This window comes from Schistocerca serialis, chromosome 10 (genome assembly GCF_023864345.2).
Source record: "Schistocerca serialis cubense isolate TAMUIC-IGC-003099 chromosome 10, iqSchSeri2.2, whole genome shotgun sequence".
Taxonomy (NCBI): Eukaryota; Metazoa; Arthropoda; class Insecta; order Orthoptera; family Acrididae; genus Schistocerca; species Schistocerca serialis.
In genome coordinates, this window is record NC_064647.1 from 55,791,498 (window position 1) to 55,800,660 (window position 9,163).

Consider the following 9,163-nt stretch of genomic DNA (forward strand, 5'->3'; position numbering starts at 1 on the left):
CTGGATTCACATCCCTGTCCTGTTCTTCAACTGATAATCGCCTCTTCTTGTGTCGCTTGGGTGATTTTTGCTTTCGGGTCCGAGATTCGACATCCACTGGAGGGCGGGGCTCGACACAGTCTCGGTCGCTAGGAACCCCTGTGTCCGATTCCAACAGTGACGGTGGCTGGGGGCGCACGACGCTGCGGTGGGCAGAGGCTGTAGGAACCTCTGCACCGTTGGGCTGCGGCGTCGTCGACGGCGCTGACTCTCCAACGGAGCTGGCAGCGGCTTGAGGAGGTAGCAGGTTTTGATCATCCATCACATCATGTCGTGCCGCCTCCACATATGTTAGCGGGAGAGAGGTCATAGTGGATCGTTGGGGAAGTTCATTGCGGGGCACCTGAACGAGGCGGCGCTGCAGACACTCAGTTCTAACATGGCCCTCATGGCCGCAGCCCGAGCAGGTCCTCGGTTGTCCACCATATATAACAACTGCGCGGCAGCCACCAACGACAACATACTATGGAACGTGCTTCTTAAGTTCTATGCGCACTTGTCGTACCCCGTTAAGGACAGGGTACGTTTCGAATGTGTTGCGTATTTCCTCTGTGTGGCTCAGAACTGTGCCGTATGGCCGCAGCGCATCGACGACTAGGTTGGCAGGGACTTCGAACGGTAGTTCAAAGATGCGCACGGTACGCACCCCCAGACCAGCATGGTCAACTCCTACCACGCTCACGTTACCGTCTGCGTGACAGAAGCGAAAGCCGTTTGCAGATCGTTGGAGTAATGTGTCGCAGGCCGCTTCGTCAATCAGTTTGAGATACACTGTGCTGGTTACGGTAGACAGATGAATTCCTATCAGTTCTTGTGGTTCTATGTGCATGATGTCTCGTAGAATCCGTTCAATTTCATGGGCCTTCGGTCTCGTGTACGATGCGTTGAACGTCAGTTTGATTGTAGCTTTTCGATATGAGAACGCCATGTCGGGTCGGTACAGGTACTATACGGCAAGACAACGACGCGACCGCGCGCTAGCGGGTAAACAACAACACCTGCGGAGCACTGCCCGGCGCGCCGAGCCCGTCCGCACGGTAACACGGCTGAAAGCCGACGCCCACTCGGCCACTCCGGCCGGCTAGCGGGATTTGAACACGGGACAGAGGCCTTTTTCAAGACCTTACACCTAGATCACGGATGCAACCAGTCCAGCACCTCTTAACTGAAATCGGGACTCATCTGACCAGTCCACGGTTTCCCAGTCGTCTAGGATCGAACCGAGGTCACGAGCGCAGGAGGTTCGCTCGTCGGACGTGTGTTCCCATACCCCACAAGCGCCACACTGTCCAGACGGGTACGGTCATCGTACGTGCCGCACTGATTTCCGCTGTTATTTCACGCAGTGTTGCTCGTCTATTAGCACTGACAACTCTTCGCAAACGCCACTGCTCTTGCTCGTTAAGAGTAGGCCGTCGGCCACTGTGTTTTCCGTGCGAGAGAAAATGCCTGAAATACGATATTCTCGGCACACTCTTGACACGGTGGGTCTCGGAATATCGAATTCCCCGACGATTACGGAAGTGGAATGCCCTTTGCGTACAGCTCTAACTACGATTCCGCGTTCAGAGTCTTTCAGTTCCCGTCGTGCGGCCACAATCACGTCGGGAACCTTCTCACGTGAATCACCAGAATACAGATGACAGCTTCGCCGGTGCACAGTCATTTTGTACCTTGTGTACGCGACACTGGTGCCATCTGTAGATGTCCATACAGCTCTCCCACGTCTTTTTTCACCTCAGTGTACGTGGGCTGTTCAAAAAGTAATGTGACTTTTCAATTTGCGCGGGCAATTGTAACACCTCTCGGTGTTGAAAAAACAAAAATAGCTCCCAAATTAGCTCCCATGTCCTTAAAATATCAATTCACAAAATGACCCAAGTCCCTCCACAAGTAGTAATTACGAAAAATAAATAAAAAACAAATAGAGGGAAATATCTAGTATAGAAAGTAAAAGAAAAGAAAAGGAAAATTTAATTATAAATTTTAGAAACATGGGAAGGGGGGAAACAGTAGAGAGTATTAAAATATTAGTTATTCCAATACGTAAGAAAATCAATATTATAGTCATAGAACGTAGCTCTGGGACACCAAAGATAGTGTTTATTAAAGTATAAATAGCCATACGTTGTAATTACGATACTCCAGTCTCTAGTCTGTTCTAGTTCGGAAGTTATTTAGGAGAGAACAACAATTGGGACTTTATTAAACGGGGATCAAGAATAGATCGTGACGAGACTGTTTTTGAGGACTGTCAATTCAAGACTTTGATTTGGACATTTATTAGATTAGATAAACGGGAAGGTGAATAGTAATCTCTTTGGCTTTAATGTCAATTCGTGTGAATATTTAAACGCTTGACTGAATTGAGAATTTTAACCGGATTCGGACTTTGAATTGTGATAGTGGGAAACTTTAACTTCACGCGACTACTGATCATAATTAATGACAGTTTGCGAATATTAAATAGAAATAACTTATTTACCGAAAGTGACAGGATATTATCTAACATCTCTGATGCTAGCGGGAATCCTACTTAGACTTCTAATTAAAGAACTTCTTTGAATGAAATCGTACGAGTGAACCTATTTATTAATAATTCTTGTCAATAAACTGACGTTGTTAATTTGAAACATAATACAAGTCTTGAACATTAACTTAACTTAGATTAATAAACGTTAAGGTTACGTGATCTATGCCAAGAACAAACTAGCGATTCGTAACTAAAACAATTGAACGAAAGGTTAAAGTATCGTCGTCTGTAAACATTGGTAGTAAAGCTACTAAAGATGTTTTCTCTCAGAGTTGGGAACACAATACGTGTAGTGACTCACGTTTAACATTGGGTTTAAAAAGTAATCAAACTGACACTTAGCCGGTACAATATTAAATAAAAGTAAACCCTTCAATACAGTCAATGTGTAAAAAATAGCCGGCCGCTCAGAACCATTTGAACCAATTTGAAATCCCGCTACCACTTAAATTTTAAATAAATATCGTCAGCAATGGGAGTTGAAGCCTTTTGGCATAAGAAGTCAGCCTCATTCAGCCAGCAGCCTTGTCAAAGAGGGCGGAGGAGCGCACAGAGGTTCAGGGCAGCCTCTGGCCTTGCCTAGGAAACTGCTCCTAGAGGTCGAAGAGTCGGGAATGATCAACGGCCTGCGTATGCAGAAGGCAATGGAATCTACTGTATTAAAGATACTTAATGTGTATCAACAGGACATGTGGCTTGTAATTATCATGATGATCCCATTAGCAAAATATGGTGGACTAGTCCCTCATTCCGACATCTGAGAGGGCTGCCAAAGGGCTGGTGACCAAGAGAAAAAGATTGAATAACCAACGAAAACACAACGTCCTACGAGTAGGAGCGTGGATTGGCAGAACTTTCAGTGTGACGAGGAAGCTGTAAAATCTGAAAAGGGAAATGCTTAGGCTTAATATACGAGGGTTGGAACTTCATATCTCTGAAGCGACCCCACCTAGCAACAAAAAACCAATGTCGTATTATGGCCACCATTGTCCCATGCAACTTTTGTCCCACAATCTCTTCAGCTCTTGTCATACTTTCGAAGTTATTTTTGGTGGCAACAGTTAGTGACTCACCCTGTATAAATGTACGATAACGACGTACATTTATTTAGAAATCTCCACTCAAACGCAAACAATTACGAAAATTCTAAACTTCGCGGAACACATGGCGGACAGTTCAGCTCAGGTTACAGCAGTTTTATTCGAAGTCGAGCCCTTGGAGCACCTCCCAGGTTCTCGCAGTGTTTGTTGTAGTCGGACAAACCCGATATCAGGTGAGGTAATTACTGCGGGGACAGACGACGGCGCCGCATCCTCAGCTTTTGTACGTATCGCAAGGCGGCAGATTTCAAAGCGATCCGACCTTTAAACTAATGGTGCATCCAAATGGTACATCTCCAGATGTGGATTCCTTATCAGAACTTCAACTACTAACTCCTCTCCGCATCCGCTAGAGGCCGGAAATAGGGACTGTGAAAGATCATATAGTTTTGATTAATCTATCCTGCTCGAAACCTTATATGGTTTTGACTTTTTATCTTTGTTTTTGTTACACATCCTTTAAACTTGTGTCGAAAATATTTTGTGTAGATTTCAGTAAATGGGGTGAATGTGTTCCGAAGTTCATTCAAATCATTTGTCTGACATCCACTAAGGTCAACTATTGATATTTCTCGGGTAGAATACACTGAAATGTAGACTGGCAATGGCAAGAAAAGCGTTTTTGAAGAAGAGATTTTTGTTAACATCGAATATAAAATGGCTCTGAGTACTATGGGACTTAACATCTGAGGTCATCGGTCCCCTAGAACTTAGAACTACTTAAACCTAACTAACCTCAGGACAGCACACAACACCCAGTCATCACGAGGCGGAGAAAATCCCGGACCCCGCCGGGAATCGAACCCGGGAACCCGGGCGTGGGAAGCGAGAACGCTACCGCACGACCACGAGCTGCGGACAACATCGAATATAGATTTAAGTGTTAGATAGTCTTTTTCTGAAGGTTTTGTGTGGAGTGTAGCCATGTCTGAAAGTGAAACATGGACGATAAACAGTTTCAAATGTTCAAATGTGTGTGAAATCTTATGGGACTTAACTGCTAAGGTCATCAGTCCTTAAGCTTACACACTACTTAACCTAAATTATCCTAAGGACAAACATACACACCCAAGCCCGAGGGAGGACTCGAACCTCCGCCGGGACCAGCTGCACAGGATAAACAGTTTAGACGAGAAGAGAACAGAGGCTTTTGAAATGCAGTGCTACACAAGAATGCTGATGAGTAGATGGGTCGATCACGTAACTAATGAGAAAGTAGTGAATAGAGTTAGGAATGTGTGTCACAACTTGACCAAAAGAAGGGATCGGTTGATAGATCATTTTCTGAGACTTCAAGCGATCACCAATGTAGTACTGAAGGGAAAAGTGGAGGGGGGGGGGGGCGGGGGGGAGAGATCTTAGAGGGAGATCAAGAGATGAGTACAGTAAGAAAATTCTGTAGTTGTTCGGAGATGAAGACTCTCGCACAAGATAGAGTAGCATGGAGAGCTGCATCAAATCAGTCTACGGCGTGAAGACCAGAACAAAAACATGTAAAACACTCAGTTGACATCAAACTGTTACTTTTTACTTTTAAGAAACTGTGTAAACTCGTAATATTTGTGTTTGCTTGTCAGTGATTTGTTTTTCATTTCTACAATTTCACGCACGTCCTGTAGAAAGGAAACACCTGTGGCGTCAGGGTCATTAAAAACGACTGCAGATACCCGGGATCGAACCAGGGACCTTTAGATTTTCAGTCTAACGCTTTCCCAACTGAGCTATTTCGGCATACGACGTGTCGTTTCTTGTAGATGTGTTATATACCAGACTCGTCTGCCACGCAACATGGGAGCCCATTTGAATGGTACAGTTCTTGTCATTGATATGAGCATTTTGGTTGGTAGGAGTCCACGTGCTTATGTGATATGTCTTTGCCAATCCGAAGGATGAGGCATGGATACACGAAAGGAGCGAATGACGAAGTATTGAAACTGTCGATGCGATATGTCCATGTTTACCCGTGAAGCCACACCAGGAGAGATGAACGAATAAATTTCCTTTACTTCACGTCTAGGGTCACATTCTTTTGTTTTCCTCGTCAGACTACCGGTTTCGGTGTAGAATAACCATCTTCAGATCTATTTTTATAACAGATCTTTTTTAATTCAGGTCTGAAAATGGTTATTATACACCAAAACCGGCAGTCTGATGAGAAAAAATTGCGAAAATAGACGAGAAGTAAAGCAAATTTATTCTATATTCGGGTCACTGTTCAATTCGCGACCATGCGACGTAAATAAATCATGGAAGTCTAATATGCGCGAAACACGGCCATACCGAGAATCAGTCTCTTTTTTTTTCGTGGTAGATGGTGGATTGGCTTCGCGCAATAATAAATGCACTGTTACCTTCGACGTTATAAATATAAATCTGTGGTGAGTTCTCAGAGTCTAGGCGCTACAATAGCGAGTTATTGCCAACGGCCCTGCATTCTGTATACACCGTTTTATTCCCACCTACTACAATACATAGCGTTCGTTCGATACGAAAGCACAGAGCGAACTGTGGCTCCAGAACAGAGCGTACACATCGTTCGTCAGCGATGTTATTGTTCAGAGTCCCCACAGAGACACCGTTCCCCCAACCCTGTGCAGAGCAGAGCACGGGGAGAGGCGCTATCACTGTGTTAAATGACTGCCGCCACTAACATCTACATCTACATAATTACTCTGCAATTCACATTCAAGTGCTTGGCAGAGGGTTCATCGAACCACAATCATACTATCTCTCTACCATTCCACTCCCGAACAGCGCGCGGGAAAAACGAACACCTAAACCTTTCTGTTCGAGCTCTGATTTCTCTTATTTTATTTTGATGATCATTCCTACCTATGTAGGTTGGGCTCAACAATATATTTTCGCATTCGGAAGAGAAAGTTGGTGACTGAAATTTGGTAAATAGATCTCGCCGCGACGAAAAACGTCTTTGCTTTAATGACTTCCATCCCAACTCGCGTATAATATCTGCGACACTCTCTCCCCTATTACGTGATAATACAAAACGAGCTGCCCTTTTTTGCACCCTTTCGATGTCCTCCGTCAATCGCACCTGGTAAGGATCCCACACCGCGCAGCAATATTGTAACAGAGGACGAACGAGTGTAGTGTAAGCTGTCTCTTTAGTGGACTTGTTGCATCTTCTAAGTGTCCTGCCAATGAAACGCAACCTTTGGCTCGCCTTCCCCACAATATTATCTATGTGGCCTTTCCAACTGAAGTTGTTCGTAATTTTAACACCCAGGTACTTAGTTGAATTGATAGCCTCGAGAATTGTACTATTTATCGAGTAATCGATTTCCAACGGATTTATTTTGGAACTCATGTGGATCACCTCACACTTTTCGTTATTTAGCGTCAACTGCCACCTGCCACACTTAAAAGAGTTCCTAATCCCTGAGGTGTCGCGGAGGCGCCGTGGTCGGCCCATCACCGAGGTCGAAGGTAGCTCGTCCAATGCCGTCGGCCGTTGCGTGGGTGACGTCAGTCGTTCACGTTCCGTCGACGTGGACCGCGACGAGGAAAGTGGTCTGGAGTGGGTAGAGAGATCTCCCAGGGTTGCTGACCACCGTTGTCAGTTTGCGGTTGACCTCGGTTCGGAAGGTGTTGTCTCTGTGGCTGATGACTCAGTATGAGCCCTTGTACTGGGGTTTGAGCGCAACATGACGAACTCTGTCGTAGCCAGCACCTCGTGAACGAAGGTAGGTAGTGCTATGTGGGGCCGTGGCGATGGGATGGCGACGCACTGACCTCTTCTCTGTATCACTTGTAGTATTTCCGGTAGTGGTTCTGGATCGTTGTCCGTGGGTGGCGTGAAGAGGTCCACACGTACTCACAGTGTCTCTCCTTATAGCAATTCGGCAAGCGATCCTCTTTTCCGAAGGTGCTCAGCCCTAGCAAGATCCGAGGGAACGCTTCTGCCCATTTGTGGTGTCACCGCAAGGCACCACACTTGCTAGGCTGTAGGCTCCAAATCGGCCGCGGTCCGTCAGTACACACCGGACCCGCGAGTCGCCACTGTCGACGCTAGCAGACCGAGCGCCGCCACTCGGCTGGTCTTACGAGACAGGCTGGCGCACTGGCCAGTCCTACAGCCGACTTTAATGGGAACGGTTAACTCGTTATAGCTTCAGAGATCTCAACTGCAGAGGCGCTAGTTAGCATAGCCTTCAGCTGAGTCAGTAGCTACGACCTAGCCCCAGGCGCCACATAGTTTATGCATTGCCAATTGATCTATATGTGTGAAGCAATCAGAATTGTAAAGCAGCATTCGTTCAGTCTATAACTGCACTTGTAAATATTATTGTACAAAGTCAAGATCGACGTTCATCGCTGACGCTGAATTGAAGCTAAGTATTTAAATTGTATTCCTGTCTACTAACTTCTAATCACGTAAGGTGTTCCACATACATCCCGTCAAGTTTAGTTCATTGATCCTCACGTCAGCCCGTGTGTATGGTGTCACATTGTGTAAAGAGAATACGATAACTCCTACAATATTGTGTCAGTGGCGCAGCCCCGAGTACTAGGCTGCTCATGGTCGCCCACCAATCGTCATCTGTTGTTTCCAAGTTGTTGTTTGCATTAGCTCAGTCGTTATTTCTTCACTGCCTAATTATTACATGTTTGTCTACTCTGCTCGCAGCGGTCAACAAATAGTGCGTAATTGCCGAGCAGTCTGTACTCGGGGCCGGTTTTCCGCGAGCCATCTTACGTTATTTCACTGCTATCAGCTACGTAACGCTACAGTTGGCTAAACGAGATGTTTTGTGTGTGAGAATTCTGTTATGAATAAAAAGTCTGTACTCCAGGGGGGGGGGGGGGGGAGGCAAGTGCCCCGTCTTGGCGCCTTCCATCTCCAGTCACCTAAGCTATTAATTTTCAGTTTCGGTAAGAACCATGTACCAAGCACAAATGATTGGTGAACGAGTAAAAATGAACGGTTCCCAAAAAAGAGCGATCACCAGTGAACTAGTTCCCAAGGATCAACGAGTTTGCCCAACTCTGCTCTGCGGGTGATACATTGTCGTACACCGGCCGTCGGTGCTTCACGTGTTGCGTAATGCTACAGACTCGGAGGCCTCAAGCTGTCGTCTTTAGTCTATCGTTATCGTGTGTGGGCAGCCGAACTGGGCGACCCATGTATGCACAAACCCCATAGTTGTGCCTTCCGCCGTCATATCGGTCATCGGTGCCTACATCTACATGGATACTCTGCAAATCACTTTCAAGTGCCTGGCAGAGGGTTCATCGGACCACCTCCATATTTCTCTATTACTCCTATCTCGTATAGCACGCGGAAAGAACGAACACCTTTCCATACGAGCTCTGATTTCCCCTATTTGCCATGGTGATCATTTCTCCCTATGCAGGTCGGCGTAAACAAAATATTTTCGCAGTCGGAATAGAAAGATGGTGATTGCAATTTCGTCAGATTCGTCAATTTCCTCAACGGAAAACCCTTTTGCTTTAATGATTTCCACTCAAATAC

The 9,163-nt window shown here is 45.9% G+C and overlaps 1 non-coding gene across 1 annotated transcript; it reads right to left on the minus strand.

The window, feature by feature from the left end:
- Positions 1–5,330: 5,330 nt before the first annotated feature.
- Positions 5,331–5,403, minus strand: Trnaf-gaa (transfer RNA phenylalanine (anticodon GAA)). The gene has a single exon. It is a non-coding gene; the product is annotated as a tRNA-Phe (tRNA).
- Positions 5,404–9,163: the final 3,760 nt, after the last annotated feature.